This window comes from Bos javanicus, chromosome 5 (assembly GCF_032452875.1).
Source record: "Bos javanicus breed banteng chromosome 5, ARS-OSU_banteng_1.0, whole genome shotgun sequence".
In the NCBI taxonomy this organism is placed as follows: Eukaryota; Metazoa; Chordata; class Mammalia; order Artiodactyla; family Bovidae; genus Bos; species Bos javanicus.
In genome coordinates, this window is record NC_083872.1 from 61,085,955 (window position 1) to 61,107,353 (window position 21,399).

General features: G+C 38.5%; 1 protein-coding gene across 9 annotated transcripts in view; it reads right to left on the reverse strand.

Moving 5' to 3' along the window:
• CDK17 (cyclin dependent kinase 17) overlaps positions 1-21,399 on the reverse strand; it is a 138,177-nt gene that overhangs the window by 69,196 nt on the left and 47,582 nt on the right. The gene's annotated exons all lie outside the window — the stretch shown is intronic.

A 21,399-nucleotide genomic window follows, 5' to 3' on the forward strand; every position in this document is an offset into this window, starting at 1 on the left:
AAACTAAAGATTGACATTTTAAGCATCACAATTAAACTTAGAAGGATTAGAAATTTTCCTAAAATGAACTCTCTAAAAGCCACTTCAGTGAAAATATATTATTATTTTGATGTGTCAGTTCCATCATTATATCAATCATCGTATTGCAATCAGTGGTATCTTTAGATACAACTGAGGAGATAAGACAGGTGAAAGCAATGAAGCAGGGAGAGAATAAAGAATGAAGTCTGACAATTTATTAAACAGCACCAGCAGAAATTTTCTTTTTTAAGTTCTTATTTAGCCAATATATTGGGGTTCTGTTCCCCCACCCCATCCCATCAGTTGTCAGGAGTCTCTTCCTATTATCATAACAATGCCAAATTTTAGAAAGAAAAAAAATAAAGTCTAATTAACAGGTTTCAAAATGCCTACTCCGTAAAACTATTCTTATCTCTTAATTCATTTAGCCTTCCTAATTCTAAAGAGTAGACTATACTATCCCAATATCACAAATAAGCCAACAGGCCCAAAGAAGTTCCTTGACTGAAAGCAAACAATTGATGACGTAAGTGAGATTTAAAACTAAGATTATCATTTCTGAAATCAAGATGTATCACAATTAATGCAATGTCAATTACAACTGATAGCTTTCTCTTTTCTGAGTTGTACATATACCAATGGTACAATTCATAATGGAGTCTTAGATATGATTAAACAAGGTACTGGTTGCCAAAATCAAGTCCTCAATTATTTACCCATAACTTCTTTTCTAATTTACAGTCTTAACTGTTGGAGAAGGAAATGGCAACCCACTCCAGTATTCTTGCCTGGAGAATCCCATGGACAGAGGAGCCTGGCAGGCTACAGTCCACAGGGTCACAAGAGTCAGCCACGACTTAGCAACTAAACCAATTTACCAGATTACCAAGCATATTACAACCATTAGCCCAACTAAAAGTAAGAATGTTCTAACACTACTATGTTAAAATACCTGTTTAACCACCTAGCGCTGGATATCTATTTTGAATTGGCAAGTATTTTGCTTACTTTTTCATTCCAGGGCTTTACTCCAAGTAGCTGAGTGTGCTAAACAAGCTACATAAGGTATTTATAATGAATAATTTTTGTCTGCTCAAAGGCTGGGGGGAGGGTATCAAATACAAATTTGTAAGTAATATTATGTTTTACCAATTCTGTTTTACATTCTTAAAGATAAATTACTGTTGCTGAATATTTTCTACTATCTTCCAGTTGACTAATCCTCTTTTCAGCTGTGTCTAAACTACAGTTAAACTGATCTATTGGGTTCTTAATTTCAGTTACTCTATTTTCAGTCCTTTATTCTTAATTGATTCTTTTCTATAGATTCAAGTTCTCCAGTGAACTTCACCATGCTGTCAATTTTCATGACTAGGTTAGTTACAGTATTTTAAAGCTCTTGCTATAGCTCCAGAATTACATAACCTATGAATAATCTGTATAACCTGTTTCTACTGCTGGTTTTCTTCCATTGGTCCTATTGCATGCATAGTAATTTTTTTTTTTTTTACAGAATGCTACACATTGTATGTGAATGACTACATGAAAATACTTAGGAAAAAATGTAGAAGCTCTGGATGATGTTTTCTTTTTCTAGAAAGGATTTAATTTTTTTTCCACCTGCTCTTCCAGAGTAAGAGCAGACCACCTCAGTCCAGTTAGGAACACAGCAGGTTTGAGACAGAGTTTCAGATACAGTAAAGACTAGCCTACTTCTGCTTGCTTCCACTCAGTGTGGCCTTTCAAACAATGCCAGCTGCAAACCTAGGACAAAAACAACAGCAAAATCTACTGAAAGCTCCACTCAACTCCCTCAAGTCATATTTTGCTCACCTCTCATACACTGCTCAATTTTATCTTATCCCAAAGAGCTTAAGAGGTAGAAAATATTTCAAGAGGAAACCCAGCACAGAGTATCTCTCTCTCTTCTCTCTTGAATCTTTACTCCTGAAGTCTTGACTGACTCAGAATCTCGACAATGCCGAATCTTTACTCCTGAAGTCTTGACTGACTCAGAATCTCGACAATGCCTTCAAACTATACTTCTTCTTCCCTAGTCTAATAAGGAGCCTTGGTGGTGGTTTAGTTGCTAACTCCTGTCCGACTCTTGCGACCCTATGAACTATAGCCTGCCAGGCTCCTCTGTCCGTGGGATTCTCCAGGCAAGAATACTGGAGTGGGTTGCCATTTCCTTCTCCAGGGAATCTTCCCAATCCATGAATTGAACCAGGGTCTCCTACATTGCAGGCAGATTCTTTGCCAACTGAGCTACGACGGAAGCCCCTGATAAGGAAGGAGGCTTCGTTTGATACTAATTCCTCTCATCACAGACAGAAATGGAAGTTTAGATATGGATTAGATGGAGATAATACATATTTTAACAAACAAGGTGAATTTATAGGAGGCAGTCAGTAAACTCAAAGATTGATTCCAATTAAGAAATCTGTAACTATAAAGCTCTCCTAAATGTTAGATTCTTTACTTTTCAAAGTCAGTCTTCATTTAGCTCTACCCTGAGAGTCAGTAATCTATGCTATTTGTTTAAAAAACAATAGTATTTAAGGTGAAGTTTGAGCTATTGCCAATCTCATCTACCCTTTAGTTTCTTTAGGAATTTATACTAGAGACACACCCTTCCTTTGTAAAGCTCCAGAATCACCCTGTGCAATAATGGGCTAATTCTGCAAGCTTGGGGGGTCAAACTCTACATTCCAAAGAGGGATCACTTAAGACTAGCTCCTGGAAGATAACCTCTGACTCCTGCAATATACTGCCTGATAAATTTCTTTGTATAGCTGAAATCTTGGGCCATACCCAATAATTTATATTAACAATGTAAATTATGGTAAATCCTTTTGTATGCCTGTCAGTTTGACCTCTGGGGAGAGAAAGAATAAGGGAAGCTGGAGACTGAGTAAAGACAGTCATGTAGGTACTTCCATGCTTCAGTCGCTCAGTCGTGTTCACTCTTTGAGACCCCATGAATCGCAGCACGCCAGGCCTCCCAGTCCATCACCAACTCCCGGAGTTCACTCAGACTCACGTCCATCGAGTCAGTGATGCCATCCAGCCATCTCATCCTCTGTCGTCCCCTTCTCCTCCTGCCCCCAATCCCTCCCAGCATCAGAACTGACCCCTAAAAAAACCCTCTGCACTCCAAGATTCAGGTAAGCTTCCCTGGTTAGCACCACTCTGACATGTTGTCATACAAGACAATTGGAAGAATGAAGCACTGTCATGCAACTCCACTAGGAGAGAATAACTGAAATTCACACCTCGTTTCTCTTGGACTCTGCCCTACATACCCTTTCCCCTTTGCTGACTTTAAGTATTTTTTCCCTCTAATAAAACATAATCATACACTTAACAGCTTTTTTAAAATCTCTATGCCCTTTTGCAAATTATCAAGCATGACAGTATCCTAGGAACCCTCAACACATACTCCTTCAAGAAATCTGCGTACCCAAACAAAAAGCCCTAAGAGCTACTCACTCACAATTACCAATTTTTTGACTCCAATTTTCTCAAACACAGTCACATGGTTACTAATGTCTAATCATACAAACACCACCACTTGAGAATCTTACACACCATTTCTGAAAATTTGCTGACCATGTACCTGCCTCTTATTTTAGATGACAATAAAGATTAAAAAAAACTATAACAGATGTGTTATTATGGAATTAATTCACGTAACACAGAAACAACCCATTCTGACCATTTGAAAAGTAGACAATCCAAACTCCCTTGTACTATAAGTAAAAAATACACACTGGATTTTAAAGACTTAGTAGTTTAAAAGAATGTAAGAAAAAATCATTATATGCATAATGATTTTTTAAAATTCTAGATATATTTAGTTAAATAAAATGTACATCAAGAACTAATTCTACTAACTGAATATGCCTGCAAAATACTTTAAAAATCCAGTATGGTGCTTGCATTGTATTTCTATTGGGATACTGCCAATATAGAGCTTGAAGTAAATTTTGGTGGTTTTAAGTGGGTACCAAAAAGGGGGATGGAAGAAAATCACATAAGCCTTAACATTTTCTTCATACAATGCTTTCTGAACAAAATAGTAAGAGAAACTCTATGTGTTTATAACTTAGAATAGTAGGCATTTCCATCAAGAGTGGAGAAAATTCTAGTCTATAAAATAACTTTATATGTATTTTCTAATCTGTCAGGATTAAGAAAGACATTTCTAATTCATATTAGTAAGAGAAAAGACACTTCATAATAAAACACATCACAGCCTCAAAAAGGTCCTATTTTTATCTTCCATGCTGTAACTGTAACCTTTTAATTAAGTCACAATGATCAGTAAACACGGATGTTAAAGAATTTCATTAACACTGCCTAGATCATTATTAAAGAAAAAATACTCCCAAATTAAAGATTTACCAACATTTCTAATTATCTTTGAGTTGTGCATACCAACCTTTTTCCCCATTAGCCTGATGACAAAAATACATACAATGCTATAATAAAACACCTTTTGCGAAGTAAAAATTACTATTTACATTAACTACTATATTATAATAAAGCAGTGCTAAATTACTGATTTCATAAAACCAAAACCCTCAAAAGATGGGATAAAATATTTTTTTTGTTTTAGCAAAAACTTTTATTTGGAATTGTGAGGATCTTTCAGTTCAGTTCCGTCGCTCAGTCGTGTCCGACTCTTTGCGACCCCATGAATTGCAGCACGCCAGGCCTCCCTGTCCATCACCAACTCCCAGAGTTCACCCAGACTAATCTCCATCGAGTCGGTGATGCCATCCAGCCATCTCATCCTCCGTCGTCCCCTTCTCCCCCTGCCCCCAATCCCTCCCAGCATCAGGGTCTTTTCCAAGGACTGGAGTTTCAGCTTTAGCATCATTACACCATCACTTTTATGAAGATTAAGATACGGTAAGAATGAGATTTAGAGTGAATGCTTAAATATTTAGTTTTATATTTAATTCATGCCACTGAAAAACTATTTTTACCTTAGAAGTAAATGTGTTGTGATTTAAAATTAACCCTAAATAAAAACTCTGCAACTGTTTGGTTTTAATATTTTTAAGACCCATCTATAGAGAGAACAATTATTTTCAAATTGTTATTGAAATTATTATTATTGTTATTGAACAATTATTTTCAAAATCAAATTTCAGCCTAAGTATTACTGTTACTCTTTAGAGGGCTCTTTCCTGACCGCCTCTATTCCTTTCTTTTTTACTCACAGCACTTAACACAAATATACAAATACATAAATACATTTATATTCCATTCAAATATGTGTGCATGTATAATACAAAACAACTTTTATGCCTTTCTAGCTGTCAAAAAGATCTCCAGTTTTTTGCCATAGCTAGATCAAAATTTTAAAGGTAAGTAAACAAGTGGACAGGGACAGGGAAGCCTGGCATGCTGCAGTCCATTGGGTCACAAAGAGTCAGACACGATTGAGTGACTGAACTGAAATAACTGGGACCTGATTAACTTAAAAGCTTTTGCACAGCAAAGGAAACTATAAGCATGGTGAAAAGACAACCCTCAGAATGGGAGAAAATAGCAAATGAAACAATGGACAAAGGATTAATTTCCAAAATATACAAGCAACTCATACAACTCAATATTAGAAAAACAAACAACCCAATCAAAAAGTGGGCAAAAGACCTAAACAGACATTTCTCCGAAGAAGAGAACAAACACATGAAAAGATGCTCAATATCGCTCATTATTAGAGAGATGCAAATCAAAACTACAATGAGAAAACACCTCACACCAGTCAGAATGGCCATTATCAAAAAGTCTACAAACAATGCTGAAGAAGGTGTGAAGAAAAGGGAACCCTCTTGCACTGTCGGTGGGAATGTAAATTGATACAACCACTATGGAAGATGGTATGGAGATTCCTTAAAAAACTAGGAATAAAACCAACGTATGACCCAGCAATCCCACTCCTAGGCATACACCCTGAGGAAACCAAAACTGAAAAAGACACACATACCCCAATGCTCACTGCAGCACTATCTCCAACAGCTAGAACATGGAAGCAACCTAGGTGTCCACTGACAGACGAATGGATGAAGAAACTGTGGTACACATACACAATGGAATATTACTCAGCCATAAAAAGGAACACATTTGAGTCAATTCTAATGAGGTGGATGAAGCTACAGCCTATTATACAGAGTGAAATAAGTCAGAAAGAGAAAGAGAAATAACCTATCAGTTCAGTTCAGTCGCTCAGTCGTGTCCGACTCTTTGTGACCCCATGAATCGCAGCATGCCAGGCCTCCCTGTCCATTGAGTCAGTGATCCATCCAGCCATCTCATCCTCTGTCGTCCCCTTCTCCTCCTGCCCTCAATCCCTCCCAGCATCAGAGTCTTTTCCAGTGAGTCAACTCTTCGCATGAGGTGGCCAAAGTACCGGAGTTTCAGCTTTAGCATCACTCCTTCCAAAGAAATCCCAGGGCTGATCTCCTTCAGAATGGACTGGTTGGATCTCCTTGCAGTCCAAGGGACTCTCCAGAGTCTTCTCCAACACCACAGTTCAAAAGCATCAATTCTTCAGTGCTCAGCTACACTAATGCATAAATACAGAATCTAGAAAGATGGTACCAAAGACTTTACTTGCAGGGCAGCAGTGGAGAAACAGACATAGAGAATAGACTTATGGACATGGAGAGAGGGGAGGAGAGGGTGAGATGTATGGAGAGAGTAACATGGAAACTTACATTACCATATGTAAAACAGATAGTCAATGGGAATTTGCTGTATGTCTCAGGGAACTCAAACAGGGGCTCTGTATCAACCTAGAGGGGTGGGATGGGGAAGATGGAAGGGAGGTTCAAGAAGGAGGGGAGATATGTATACCTATGACTGATTCATGTTGAGGTATGACAGAAAACAAAATTCTATAAAGCAATTATCCTTTAATTAAAATATTAATTAATTAAAAGAATTTAAAGGTAAAAGGGCAATAAATGATACTCAGAATTACTTCATATAAACCGTGCCTCTTTCCCTTCCTTTGCCAAATACACACAAACAGCTGAAAATGTTGAAAAATCAGTTTCCAACTACAAGTGCTTAAAATATGTAATGTGTTAGCTTACTTTATCACTGGAGTCTAAATTTGATCTGGGATTGCCTGCTATACAATTAAGAAAACTCTTCAGGTTATTTTTTTCTTTTAAATCCTGAAATGTAACTACAGGCATACCTTCTTTCATTGCACTCTGATTTATTGCACAACAGATAATTTGGGTTTTTTGTTTTTTTACATTAATGGAAGGTTTGCAGCAACCTGCAAGTCTATTGGTACCATTTTCCAATAGAATTTGCTCACTTTGTGTCTCTGTGTCCCATTTTGGTAATTCTCACAATATTTCTAACTTTTTCATTGTTTTTATATTTGCTGTAGTGACTTGTGATCAGTGATTTTTGATGTACTATTGTAATTGTTTAGTATGTATAATATACATATATGTCTTAAAAAATGTATGAATTTTTGCCTAACTGAAAAATTTATGGCATTTTGATTTCTTCTTGTTTGACTTAGTATGAATGGAATGCTAGATTTCTAATTAAAAAAAAAAAAAATATGCAACAAGAAACAAAGGTTTACCGTACAGCACAGGGAACTATAGTCAATGTCTTATAATAACCTATAATGAAAAATAATCTCAAAAACAATATATGTGTATATGTATAACTGAAATCACCTTGCTGTACACCTGAAATACTATAAGACAACTATACTTCAGTAAACATACATCAGATCAGATCAGTCGCTCAGTAGTGTCCGACTCTTTGCAACCCCATGAATCACATCACGCCAGGCCTCCCTGTCCATCACCAACTCCCGGAGTTCACTCAGACTCACGTCCATCGAGTCAGTGATGCCATCCAGCCATCTCATACTTGGTCGTCCCCTTCTCCTCTTGCCCTCAATCCCTTACATAGTAAGAAGAAAAAAAAAGGAAATCAAAACAGCCTTACTTCTAATATGGAGAAAGTTTTAGCAGGCTGGATGGAAGATCAAGCCAGCCACATTCCCTTAAGCTAAAGCCTAAATCACAGCAAGGCCCTAACTCTCTCTAATTCTATAAAGGTGAAAGAAACTAAGGAAGCTATAGAAAAGTTTCTAGCAAAGGCTGGTTCATGAAGTTTAAGAAAAGATGCTATCTCCAGAAAAGTGCAAGGTGAAGCAGCAAGTATTGTTGTAGAAGCTGTAGTAAGTTATTTAGAATATCTAAGCCTGGTGGGCTGCCATCTATGGGGTCGCACAGAGTTGGACACGACTGAAGCGACTTAGCAGCAGCAGCAGCAGATAAGGTAATTAATGAAGGTGGCCACACTACACAACAGATTTTCAATGTAGACAGAACAGCACTGTACTTGAAGAAGATGCCATCTAGGATTTTCACTGGAGGAGAAATCAATGCCTGGCCTCAAAGTTTCTAAGAACAGGCTGACTCTCTTGTTAAGAGGCTAGCATGGCTGGTGAGTTTAAGCTGAAATCAATGTTCATTTACCAGTCTCCAAATCCTAGAGACCTTAAGAATTAGGCAAAACTACACTGCATGTGCTCTGTAAAAGGAACAACAAAGTCTGGAATGACAGCACATCTGTTTACAACAGGTTTGCTGAGTATTTTAAGTCTACTCTTGACACCTACTGCTTAGAAAAACATTGCTTTCGTATTACTACTCACTGACAATGCATCTGGTCACCCAATAGCTCTAATGGAGATGTACAATGAGATGGATGTTTCGTGACTGCTAACACAACGTCCACTGTGCAGCCCATGGATCAAGGAGTAATTTTGATTTTCATGTCTTAAATATATTTAATACAGCTACAGCTGCTATACACAGTGATTCCTCTGATGGATCTAGACAAACATTCTTGATTCATGGGAAGAAGTCAAGATATTAACAGGAGACCTGGCTGAAGTTGATTCCAATCTTCATGGATGACTCTGAGGAGGTCGAAGACTTCAGTGGAGGAAGAAACTGCATATTTGATAGAAATAGCAGAGTTGTAGTGTTAAAATGGAATCTGAAGATATGACTGAACTGCTGCAATCTCATGATAAAAAGATTTAACAGATGATTAGCTGCTTCTTAAAAACGAGCAAAGAAAGTGGTTTCTTGAGAGAAATCTCCTGGCGAAGATGCTATGAAGATTGCTGAAATAACAACAAATGATTTTGAATACCACATAAACTTAGTTGATAAAAGAGCAGAAGAGTCTGAGAGACTGAGTCCAATCTTGAAAGACGTTCTACTGTGGGAATAATGCTATCATACAGCATTGTATTCTATGGAGAAATCTGTCACGAAAGGAAGAATCAATTGACACATCAGTTGTTACAGGAAAAAATTGCCACAGCCACCCCAACCTTTAGGAACCACAACCCTGATCAGTCAACAGACATCTTCCAGCAAAAAGATTACAATTCACTGAAGGCTCAGGTGATAGTCAGCATTTTTTAGCAGTACTTTTAAATTATGGTGTCCATATTCGTTTTTTAGACATAATGCTATTGCATGCTTACCAGACTACAGTATAGGTAAATGTGTTTTGTATACACTGGGGGAAAAATCTGTGTGGCTCACTTTAATGCAGTGTCTGGAACCAAATCTACAGTATTTCTGAGGTATGATGCCCATATTCCATTTACTTACAGAATATACAGATAACCATTCTGGAATACCAACTGAGTTCTGCCATAGGAATGGGAAACCACTTCTTTATTTTTTACTGTTGTTACTGTTTTTAAGCCAACAGCTGTATAAAGCTACAAAAACTCACAACTAGGTCCTTCGCTATGAGTATTTACCCGTAAAAATGCTGTCATTTTGTGGACCTTTTGGTACTTCCAATTAAAAAAAGAATTTGTACTCAAATTTACCTTTTAAACCAAACTTTTCCTAATTAAAAGATCTGAGTGGCAATTCTCTGCTTGTATCTTTGAAATATTCTTAAAACAATTTCTTATTAATAACTGTAGTTAAAGTCAAAGAAAAAGCTAAAAATTGTTTTAAAAACGCTATGACTTTCCTTTAGGTAAAGAAGCTAAATTTACATGCAGAAAAAATTAAGCATTTTAAAGTTTGGATTAAAATCCAAGACTGAGGGACTTCCATGGTAGTTCAGTGGCTACGACTCTGCTTTCAATGCAGGGGGCATGGGTTTGATCCCTGGTCAGGGAACTAGGATCCTATATGGCACACAGTGAGGCCAAAAAATAAAATTTGTTTAAAAAAATTTTTAATGCAAAATTGAATTTACAAACTAATACTTTTTCACTTAGCACTGCTGTTGTCAATCTTTCCAAAATACCTAGTAGTTAATACGACTTCTCAAAGAGAGCCTTATTTACTTCTTTATAACATTTTCTTCAGTCACTGTTTTATATTAAACATGTAAATGAAATAAATTCACTGAGTGGACTGTAAGCAAATTTTCTAATAGTTTTTCCTCAATAATTAAATCACAATAAATATCTACCACTTTCTTGGACACTTGAGCTAGCTATACTTAGAGGAATAACTAAAAGTGAAGTTTTTTCACTAGATACAACAATTTCTTATTTGTAGAAAACAAATTTTGTACAAAAGACTGACAGAGCACTGAAATAAAATTTCAGTCATGCCTATGGGTTTTTTCCACCACTTAAATACCTTAATCCTTTATGTGTTCAAATCTGAGACTGATTCTTTTCATTTGAAAGTATGAGCAGTCAAACAAACAAACCAGAAAAAAAAAGAAAAAGACACCTACCAACGACTTTTGTCTATTCATAAACACACATTAGAAGGACAATATAATACTGTGACACTTCAGGTGCAAAATATCATTGCAGGAAGCTCTTGGGGTTGCTCTCACCCCACCCCCTCACCAAAAACAACCAGCAAAGTCAAAAAAGGACCAGAATCATCTATCTCAGAACTCTGTCACCTGACTGAACCCATGTAACAACCACGGGAGTGCTTGCTGAAGGGAGAGGCTGCTGATCCTGACAGGAGATCCACATGTGCAAACCAGTCAGCACTGCTCACTCCTCAGCCTGGTTCCAACAACAGACTGCAACGGCTGCAATGCAACCTGCATTCCTAGAGCAGCTGGCTGGTGCCAGGGGAGACAGTGGGGAACTCTGACACAAAAAAAATGGGGGCTGCAGATTTTGGTCAGTCTGGCAAACCCCTTGAGAGACTGACACAGATGAAGGCACACTTAAGGCCCTTTTGGACTGACAGGTGTGCCTATACCAGCATCTATTGGGAGGTTAAAGAGACAGCAATGGTTTTTTTGTTGTTGCTTGAGCCAAGTATTAAAGAAGATCTTCAGCAGGTCACTACCTGACTGCAAAGATAATGGAACAGAAACTTTAGTGACCACACACAGGAATACACATTTGCAAAAATCATTTGGCAAAGTCACAAATGGATGGCAGCAGATCTCAACAGCCAAGAAACATCCACAGCCATGGTGTGGGAGTATCTGGTTTACAGATTTACCACATTATAGTACAATGTCCAGATCTCAACAAAAATCACACAGCACACAAACAAGAAGAAAGCATGGCCCATTTATAAGAAAAAAAGCATTTCACAGAAACCTTGAGGAAGACCAGAATTTGTAATAGCCAAAGGTATTAAGTAAACTGCCCCAAATATGCTCCTAGTTAAAGGAAGCTAAGAACAAAGAACTAAAGGAAACCAAGAAAACAATGTACTGAAAGAGAGTATTAATAAAGAGACAGACATTATAAAGGAACCAATGATAAAATTCTGGGCTTCCCAGGTGGCACTAGTGGTAAAGAACCTGCCTGCCAATGCAGTAGACTTAAGAGATGTGGGTTCAATGGTCAGGAAGATCCCCTGGAGAAGGGCATGTCAACCCACTCCAGTATTCTTGCCTGGAGAATTCCATGGACAGAGAAGCCTGGTGGGCTACAGTCCATGGGGTCGCAAAGAGTTGGACACGACTGAAGCAACTTAGCATGGCACAATGCAAATTCTAGAGCTAAGAGTACAGTAACTGAAAAATCCACAAGAGACTTAAGAAGACAAAAGAAAAGATCAGTGAACTTGAAAGAAAGTAAAACTTACTAGTTTGAGAAACAGAAAGAAAAAAGAAAGAAGAGAAATGAATAGAGCCTGAGGGACCTACAGAACGTCATCAAGTGGAGCCACAAAACCAGTCACAGGAGAGATGAGAAGAAGAGGGTTAAAAAAAAACAGTGAAGAAATAAAGATTGAAAGTTTCCTAGTCTGATGAAAAACATGAACATATACATCCAAGAATCTCAACAAACTCCAAGAAGGATAAACTCAAAGAGATCCAAGCTGCGACACATTATATTCAAAGTGTCAAAACCCAAAACAAAAAATAAATTTTGAAAGCACCTAGAGAGAAGCAACTTGACACAAACAAAGGAACCCTCAATAAGATTAACAATTGATGTCGCATCAGAAAATACATGAAGATCAGGTGGCACTGAGAATACTGTATTTAAAGTCTGAAAAGGAAAAAAAAAATCTGTCAACCAAGAATTCTAATTTGGCAAACTATTCTTCAAGAATGAAAGATCAACAGACATTTCAGATAAAAGCTTAAGAGGTTCATTATTAGTAGATCTGCCCTGTAAGAAATGCTAATGGGAGAGCTGTAGGTTGGAATGAAAGGATATTCGATGGTAACTCAAAGCCATAAAAACTAAAAAATACAAGTAGAGGTAAGTATGTGTAATTATAAAAGATAGTATCACTGTATTTTTGGTTTGTAGCTTCACTTCCCCCCACTCTTTCCTATATGATTTAAAGGACAATGCACACACACACACTTAAACCTATGTTAATGGGCACACAATGTATAAAGAGATAATCTGTGACAACAATATAGACAGGGAAGTTAATATATTATTTATATATATAAATATATATTTTATACATATCAGAGTCTTTATATATTATTGAGGTTAAGCTGGTATTACTCAAGGTAGGTTACTAGAAGCTAATTCTAGTTTCCAAGTAACCATTAAGAAATTAACTTAAAAATATTACAGAGGGCTTCCCTGGTGGCCCTGTGGTTAAGAAACTGCCTTGCAATGCAGGGGACACTGATTCAATGCCTGTTGCAGGAAGATCTCACATGCTGTGGAGCAACTAAGCCCATGCACAACTACTGAAGCCTCCACGCTCTACAGCCCATGCTATGCAACAGGAGAAGCCACCATATGAGAAACCTGTGCACTGCGACTAGAGAGTAGCCCAAGCACAGCAGAGAAGACTCTGCACAACCAAAAATTTTAAAATTAATTTAAAAAAATATTACAGGAAAGGAAAAAAGGAAAAGAGTAAAAAAGTCAACTACAAAAAAATCAAGTAAGCGTAAAACAGGTCAATAACAGAGGAATGAAGGAACCAGAGACAAAGGTATATAGAAAAAAATAGCTAAACAGAAGAAATCCTTCCTTATTAGTGGTGGTTTAGTCTCTCAGTTCAGTTCAGTTCAGTCGCTCAGTCGTGTCTAACTCTTTCTGACCCCATGAATCGCAGCACGCCAAGCCTCCCTGTCCATTACCATCTCCTGGAGTTCACTCAAACCCATGTCCAACAAGTCGGTGATGCCATCCAGCCATCTCATCCTCTGTTGTCCCCTTCTCCTCCTGCCCCCAATTCCTCCCAGCATCAGAGTCTTTTCCAATGAGTCAACTCTTCACATGAGGTGGCCAAAGTATTGGAGTTTCAGCTTTAGCATCATTCCTTCCAAAGAAATCCCAGGGCTGATCTCCTTCAGAATGGACTGGTTGGATCTCCTTGCAGTCCAAGGGACTCTCAAGAGTCTTCTCCAACACCACAGTTCAAAAGCATCAATTCTTCGGCGCTCAGCTTTCTTCACAGTCCAACTCTCACATCCATACATAACCACTGGAAAAACCATAGCCTTGACTAGACAGACCTTTGTTGGCAAAGTAGTGTCTCTGCTTTTGAATATGCTATCTAGGTTGGTCATAACTTTCCTTCCAAGGAGTAGGCGTCTTTTAATTTCATGGCTGCAGTCACCATCTGCAGTGATTTGGGAGCTCAAAAAAATAAAGTCTGACACTGTTTCCCCATCTATTTGCCATGAAGTGATGGGACCAGATGCCATGATCTTCGTTTTCTGAATGTTGAGCTTTAAGCCAACTTTTTCACTCTCCTCTTTCACTTTCATCAAAAGTCGTATACAACTCTTACAATCCCATGGACTGTAGCCTGCCAGGCTCCTCTGTCCATGGGATTCTTCAGGCAAGAATACTGGACTGGGTTGCCATTTCCTCCTCCAGGGGATCTTCCCGACCCAAGGATCAAATCCAGGTGTCCTGTACTGCAGGCAGATTCTTTACTGACTGAACTGCGAGGAAGCCCAATACTGGAGTGGGTAGCCTTATCCCTTCTCCAGCGAATCTTTCTGACCTACAAAACGAATCAGGGTCTCCTGCATTGCAGGCAGATTCTTTACCAGCTGAGCTACAAAGGAAGCTACATTAAATGTAAATAGACTAAACTCTTCAATGGAAAGGCAGAGGTTGGCAGAATGGATTTTAAAAATATGGTCCATCTATGTGCTGCTTCGGAGAAGGCAATGGCAACCCACTCTAGTACTCTTGCCTGGAAAATCCCATGGATGGGGGTGCCTGGTGGGCTGCAGTCCATGGGGTTACTAGGAGTTGGACACGACTGAGCGACTTCTCTTTATTTTTTCACTTTCATGCACTGGAGAAGGAAATGGCAACCCACTCCAGTGTTCTTGCCTGGAGAATCCAAGGGATGGGGGAGCCTGGTGGGCTGCCATCTATGGGGTCGCACAGAGTCGGACACGACTGAAGCGACTTAGCAGTAGCAGCAGCATGTACTGCTTGTAAGAGGCTTATTTTAGATACTAAGATTGAAAGTAAAAGGATAGAGAGAGATATTCCATGAAAACAGTAACCAAAAGAGAACTGAAATGGCTAAATTTTTTGTCAGAAAAATAGAACAAAATAGTGAAATAAAGGTTACAAGACACAAAGACACTATGATAAAAGATTAAGACATAACAATCACAACATCTTCATGTAACAACAGAGGCTGAAAATATATTACGAAAAACTAACAAAATTCAAAGGAGAATCAGACAGTTCTACAATAGTAATCGGAGACTTCAATATTCTATTTTCAACACTGAATAGAAGAATCAGACAGAAAATGAATAGAGGACCTGAACAACACTATATACCTAGAGTAACAGACTCAACAGACATATACAGAATGCTCCTCCCAGCAAGAGAATACACACTGTTCTCGAATGAAAACAGAACATTCTCTGTGATACACAATAGTAAGACCACAAAACAAACCTTATTATATTTTAAAAGACTGAAATCATACAAAGTATACTTTCTGATCACAATAGGAAAAGGAGTACGTCAAGGCTGTATATTGTCACCCTGCTTATTTAACTTATATGCAGAGTACATCATGAGAAACGCTGAGCTGGAGGAAGCACAAGCTGGAATCAAGATTGCTGGGACAAATATCAATAACCTCAGATATGCAGATGACACCACCCTTATGGCAGAAAGTGAAGAGGAACTAAAAAGCCTCTTGATGAAAGTGAAAGCGGAGAGTGAAAAAGTTGGCTTAAAGCTCAACATTCAGAAAACGAAGATCATGGCATCTGGTCCCATCACTTCATGGGAAATAGATAGGGAAACAGTGTCAGACTTTATTTTTTTGAGCTCCCAAATCACTGCAGATGGTGACTGCAGCCATGAAATTAAAAGACGCCTACTCCTTGGAAGGAAAGTTATGACCAACCTAGATAGCATGTTCAAAAGCAGAGACACTACTTTGCCAACAAAGGTCTGTCTAGTCAAGGCTATGGTTTTTCCAGTGGTTATGTATGGATGTGAGAGTTGGACTGTGAAGAAAGCTGAGCGCCGGAGAACTGATGCTTTTGAACTGTGGTGTTGGAGAAGACTCTTGAGAGTCCCTTGGACTGCAAGGAGATCCAACCAGTCCATTCTGAAGGAGATCAGCCCTGGGATTTCTTTGGAAGGAATGATGCTAAAGCTGAAACTCCAATACTTTGGCCACCTCATGTGAAGAGTTGACTCATTGGAAAAGACTCTGATGCTGGGAGGGATTGGGGGCAGGAGGAGAAGGGGACAACAGAGGATGAGATGGCTGGATGGCATCACTGACTCGATGGACGTGAGTCTGAGTGAACTCCGGGAGTTGGTGATGGACAGGGAGGCCTGGCGTGCTGTGATTCATGGGGTCGCAAAGAGTCAGACACGACTGAGCGACTGAACTGAACAAAGATAACTGGAAAACTCATAATAGCTGTAAATTAAAGAGCACACGCAACCAACGGATCAAAGTAACAAGAGATATTATAAAATACAAACAAAAGAAAACAAAAACACAACGTATCAAAACTTATAGGATACAGCAAAAAGCAGTGCTTGATATCTGTAAAAATCTACCATAAAAGATCTCAAACCAAAAACTTAACTGCAGGCCTCACAGAACTGGAAGAAAAGCAAGCTAAATAGAGAAAAAGTCAACAGAACAGAAACTTTGTTCTTTGAAAAGATTATCAACAAACCTTTATCCACACTAAAAAAAGGACTTAAATTACTAAAATCTGAAATTATGGTGAAGCAGTTACTGATTATACAGAAATAAAAAGGATTATAAGAGAATACCATGAACAACCATGGGCTTCCCAGGTGGTGCTAGTGATAAAAAACTTGCCTGCCAATGCAGAAGACACAAGAGACGTGGCTTCGATTCCTGGGTCAGAAAAATCCTCTGGAGGAAGGCATGGCAACCCACTCCAGTATTCTTGTCTGGAGAATCCCATGGATAGCAAGGAGCCTGCAGGCTACAGTGTATAGGGTCGCAAAGAGTCAGACATAAATGAAGCGATTTAGCACATGAACAACTGTATATCAACAAACTGGGTAACTTAATGGAGTGAAGAAATTCCTAGAAATACATAAATTAGTGAAAAGAACTCAGTAAGAAATAAATGCAGGTCAATGTTTATGAATTTAGATTTAAAATTTTTAATAAACTACTACCAAAAGGATTACACTTAAGAACAAGTGGGGGTCTTCTCTGGTGGTCCATTGGTTAAGAATCCATCTTCCAATGCAGGGGATGCGAGTTTGATCCCTGACTGGGTAATCAAGATCCCACGTGCTGTGCAACAATGAAACCTGCATGCTAAGACTACTGAGCCCAGGCCCTTTAACCAGAGAGCTCACGTGCCACCAACTACAGGGTCCAAAAACGCTCTGGAGGCTGTGCACACCTACAGAGAAGCCTGCACGCTGCAACAAACAAAGGATCAAACAAAGCCCTTGCACTGCAGCAAAGGATCCTGCATGCCGCAACAAAGATCCGACACAGCCAGAATTTTTTTTTAAAAGTGGGATTTCCCAAAAGGTAAGGGAGGTTCAATATAACAGAATAATCAATTTTAATGTAGTGTTATTACACTACACTACATTGAAAGAATGAAGGAGAAAAACTACATGAACATCTCAATTCATGCAGAAAAATATTTATCAAAATCCAATACCCTTACATGATAAAAACTCAATAAACTAGAAGGAGAAGCAAACGTCCTCAACATAATTCATAACACCATGGAAAACCCATAGCTAACATCATATTCATTGATGAAAAGACTGAACACTTTCCCCTAAGATTAGAAACAAGACAAGGATGCCTGCTTTCACCACTTATACATAGTATCTGAAAATTCTAGCCACAGTAATTAGGCAAAAATAAAATAAAAATAAAATGCATCATGATTGGAAAGAGAAAAGTAGATGTTTATCTATTCACATGACATGACCTTACATGCAGAATACCCCAAAGAATCCAAAGTAAAAACCTGTTTTACTAAATGAATTCAGCAACATTAGAGGACACAAAACTGACACACAAAAATCAGTTTTATTCTATATGCTTGCAATGAAAATAGAAAAAGAAAATGTATATAGAATCAAAACTAATAAAACATTTAGGAATAACTTTAATCAAGGAGGCAGAAGGTTTGTACACTGAAAACTATAAATGTTGCCCCCAAAATTTTAGAAGATCTAAACAAGTGCAACGACATCTGTAGTCATATATTGGGTTAGCCAAGAAGTTAATTCTGTTTTTTCCATAAGACGTTACAGAAAAATCCAAGTGAAGTCTTTGGCCAACCCAATATTATAAGACTTAGTATTCAATTACAAAATTACCCAAAGCAATCTACATAAGCAATCCTTATCAAACAAAATTCCTATAGTGTTTTTTGCAGGAATAGAAGAGCACATCCTAAAATTTATATGGAATTCCAAGGGACCTTGAATAGTCAAAACAATGTTGTAATAGAAGGACAAAATTGAAAGACTCACACATCTTGACTTAAAAATTTATTACAAAGTCTGGTGGCTCAGATGGTAAAGGATCTGCTTGCAGTGCAAGAGACCCAGGTTCAATCCCTGGGTTGGGAAGATTCCCTGGAGAAGAGAATGGCAAGCCATCCCAGTATTCTTGCCGAGAGAATTTCAGGACAGAGGAGCCTGGAGGGGGCTACAGTCCATGGGGTCACACAGTCAGACATGACTGAGCACCTATCACTTCACTTCACAGTAATCAAAACGTTATGGCAGTGGCATAGACCACTGGAATGGAACTGAAAGCCCAGTCACAAACCTTCATATCTGTGGTCAATTGATATACATGAGAAAAACAATTTGGACCCTAACTTTATGCTATATTACAAGAATTAATTCAGAATGGGTCAAAGGCCTAAATCTAAGAGCTAAAACTATAAAACTGTCGGAAGAAAAATATGAAGGCAATTGTCATGATGTTGAACTGGCAATGATATATTAAGTATAACACCAACAGCACAGAGAACAAAAAAGACAAATTAGACCTTACAATTAAAAACTTGTGCATCTAGAGACAGTATCAAGAGTGAAAAGACAACCTGCAGGATGGGAGAAAATATCTGTAAATCATGTATCTGATAAGAGTTTACTATCTGAAAAATATAAACAGCTTCAACTCAACAACAAAAAACAATTTTAAAGAATGGGAAAAGGATCTGAGCAAACATTGCAGCAAAGACGACATACAATGGCCAATAAATGCAGGAAAAGATGTCCAACATTATTACTCGTTAGAGAAAAGGAAATCAAAACCACAGTGGGATCCACTGAACACCTACTAGGATGGCTATTATGAGAGCAAGGACGGGAGGGAGGAAGGAAAGGAAGCAGGTGAGGGTGTGAGCACACTCAACACTAGTGCACTGCTGCTGCTGGTGTTTAAAAGTGCAGCCACTGGGAAAATCTGTCTGCCGGCTCCTCATAAAGTTAAACAGAATAACCATATGACCAATGATTCCATTTCTAGGGTTATACCCCAAAAAACTGAAAACAGGGACTCAGATACTTTTCCACAAATGTCAATAGCAGCATTAATCATAATAGGCAAAAGGTAAAAACACACAGGTGTTCAACAAGTGAATGGATAACATGTATATATACACATAAATACATACACAAAAAATACACACACACCCACAAACACACACACAATGGAATGAACACTACTGTATCATAAAAATGTAAAGAAGTTGTGACACATACTAAATCATGAGCGCTGTGCACTTAGTCGCTCAGTCGTGTCTGACTCTTGCGCCTCCATAGACTGTAGCCCGCCAGGCTCCTCTGTCCATGGGATTCTCCAGGCAAGAATACCGAAGTGGGTTGCCATCTCCTCCTCCAGGGGATCTTCCCAATCCAGGGACTGAAACCAGGTCTCCTGCATTGCAGTCAAGACTCTTTACCAACTGAGCTACGGGGGAAGCGATGAACCTTAAAAATACTATGCTAAATGAAGTAAGTCAGACACAAAAGGACATACTGTATGATTCAACTTTTATGAAATATCTAGAATAGGCAAACTCATATACACAGAAAGCAGAATAGAGGTTACCAAGGAATAAAAGGGAAGGGATGATGAGGAGTTATTGTCTAAAGGGTACAGCGTTTATGTCTGGGGTGATGAAAAAGTTCTGGAGATAGACAGTGGTGATAGTTACACAACTTTCTGAATGTATTATCACTGAATTGTACACATAAAAATGTTTAAACAGTATACTTTATGTTATGTATATTTTACTACAATAAAAGATATCAACTGTTGTGTCAGCATGTATTATCACTTTTTTAATCAAACCTACATATGGTCAATACCTTATTTCAGTTCAGTTCAGTCGCTCAGTCATGTCCAACTCTTTGCGACCCCATGAATCACAGCACGCCAGGCCTCCCTGTCCATCACCAACTCCCGGAGTTCACTCAGACTCACGTCCATCGAGTCAGTGATGCCATCCAGCCATCTCATCCTCTGTCGTCCCCTTCTCCTCCTGCCCCCAATCCCTCCCAGCATCAGAGTCTTTTCCAATGAGTCAACTCTTCGCATGAGGTGGCCAAAGTATTGGAGTTTCAGCTTTAGCATCATTCCTTCCAAATAAATCCCAGGGCTGATCTCCTTCAGAATGGACTGGTTGGATCTCCTTGCAGTCCAAGGGACTCTCAAGAGTCTTCTCCAACACCACAGTTCAAAAGCATCAATTCTTCGGCGCTCAGCCTTCTTCACAGTCCAACTCTCACATCCATACATAACCACTGGAAAAACCATAGCCTTGACTAGACGAACCTTTGTTGGCAAAGTAGTGTCTCTGCTTTTGAATATGCTATCTAGGTTGGTAATAACTTTCCTTTCAAGGAGTACCTTATTTAGTACAATTTTATTAAAAGAACAGGCTAAATAGTTTCAGTTTGAACAGTCAACCTATACAAATTATTCTGAACACAAAAGAGTAAATACTAGGACTACTGCTTATGATTGGGATGTAGAAACTTACAAAAGACTATTGTTGCTCCCACCTTAACAACCCAGAAAGCCTATAAAATCATAGTCTTTTAATCTCAGTTGAGATGCAACCAATCAATAAACGAATTAAATCCCTAGAGAGAACTAGCCCTTTGCAGGAATGAAAACAGTAATGGCTCGGGTCACAGTGAAAGGAGAAGTAAACTCGCTATAAAAGAGGGAAACTAGCCCAACTTTTAAGAATCTTTTTAGGAGTTCATGGGGGCTGGCAAGACATTAAAACCTGGAGCAGCTTCAGTCACAAAGCAAATCTGTACTTTCTCAAAAGGACTCTTTCTAAGTACTGAAGTTGTATTAACAAGGGAGTGGGGATGCAGGACTGCAAAATGCTGGGGACAGTGCAGCAGAGCTAACAGGAAAAAACTCT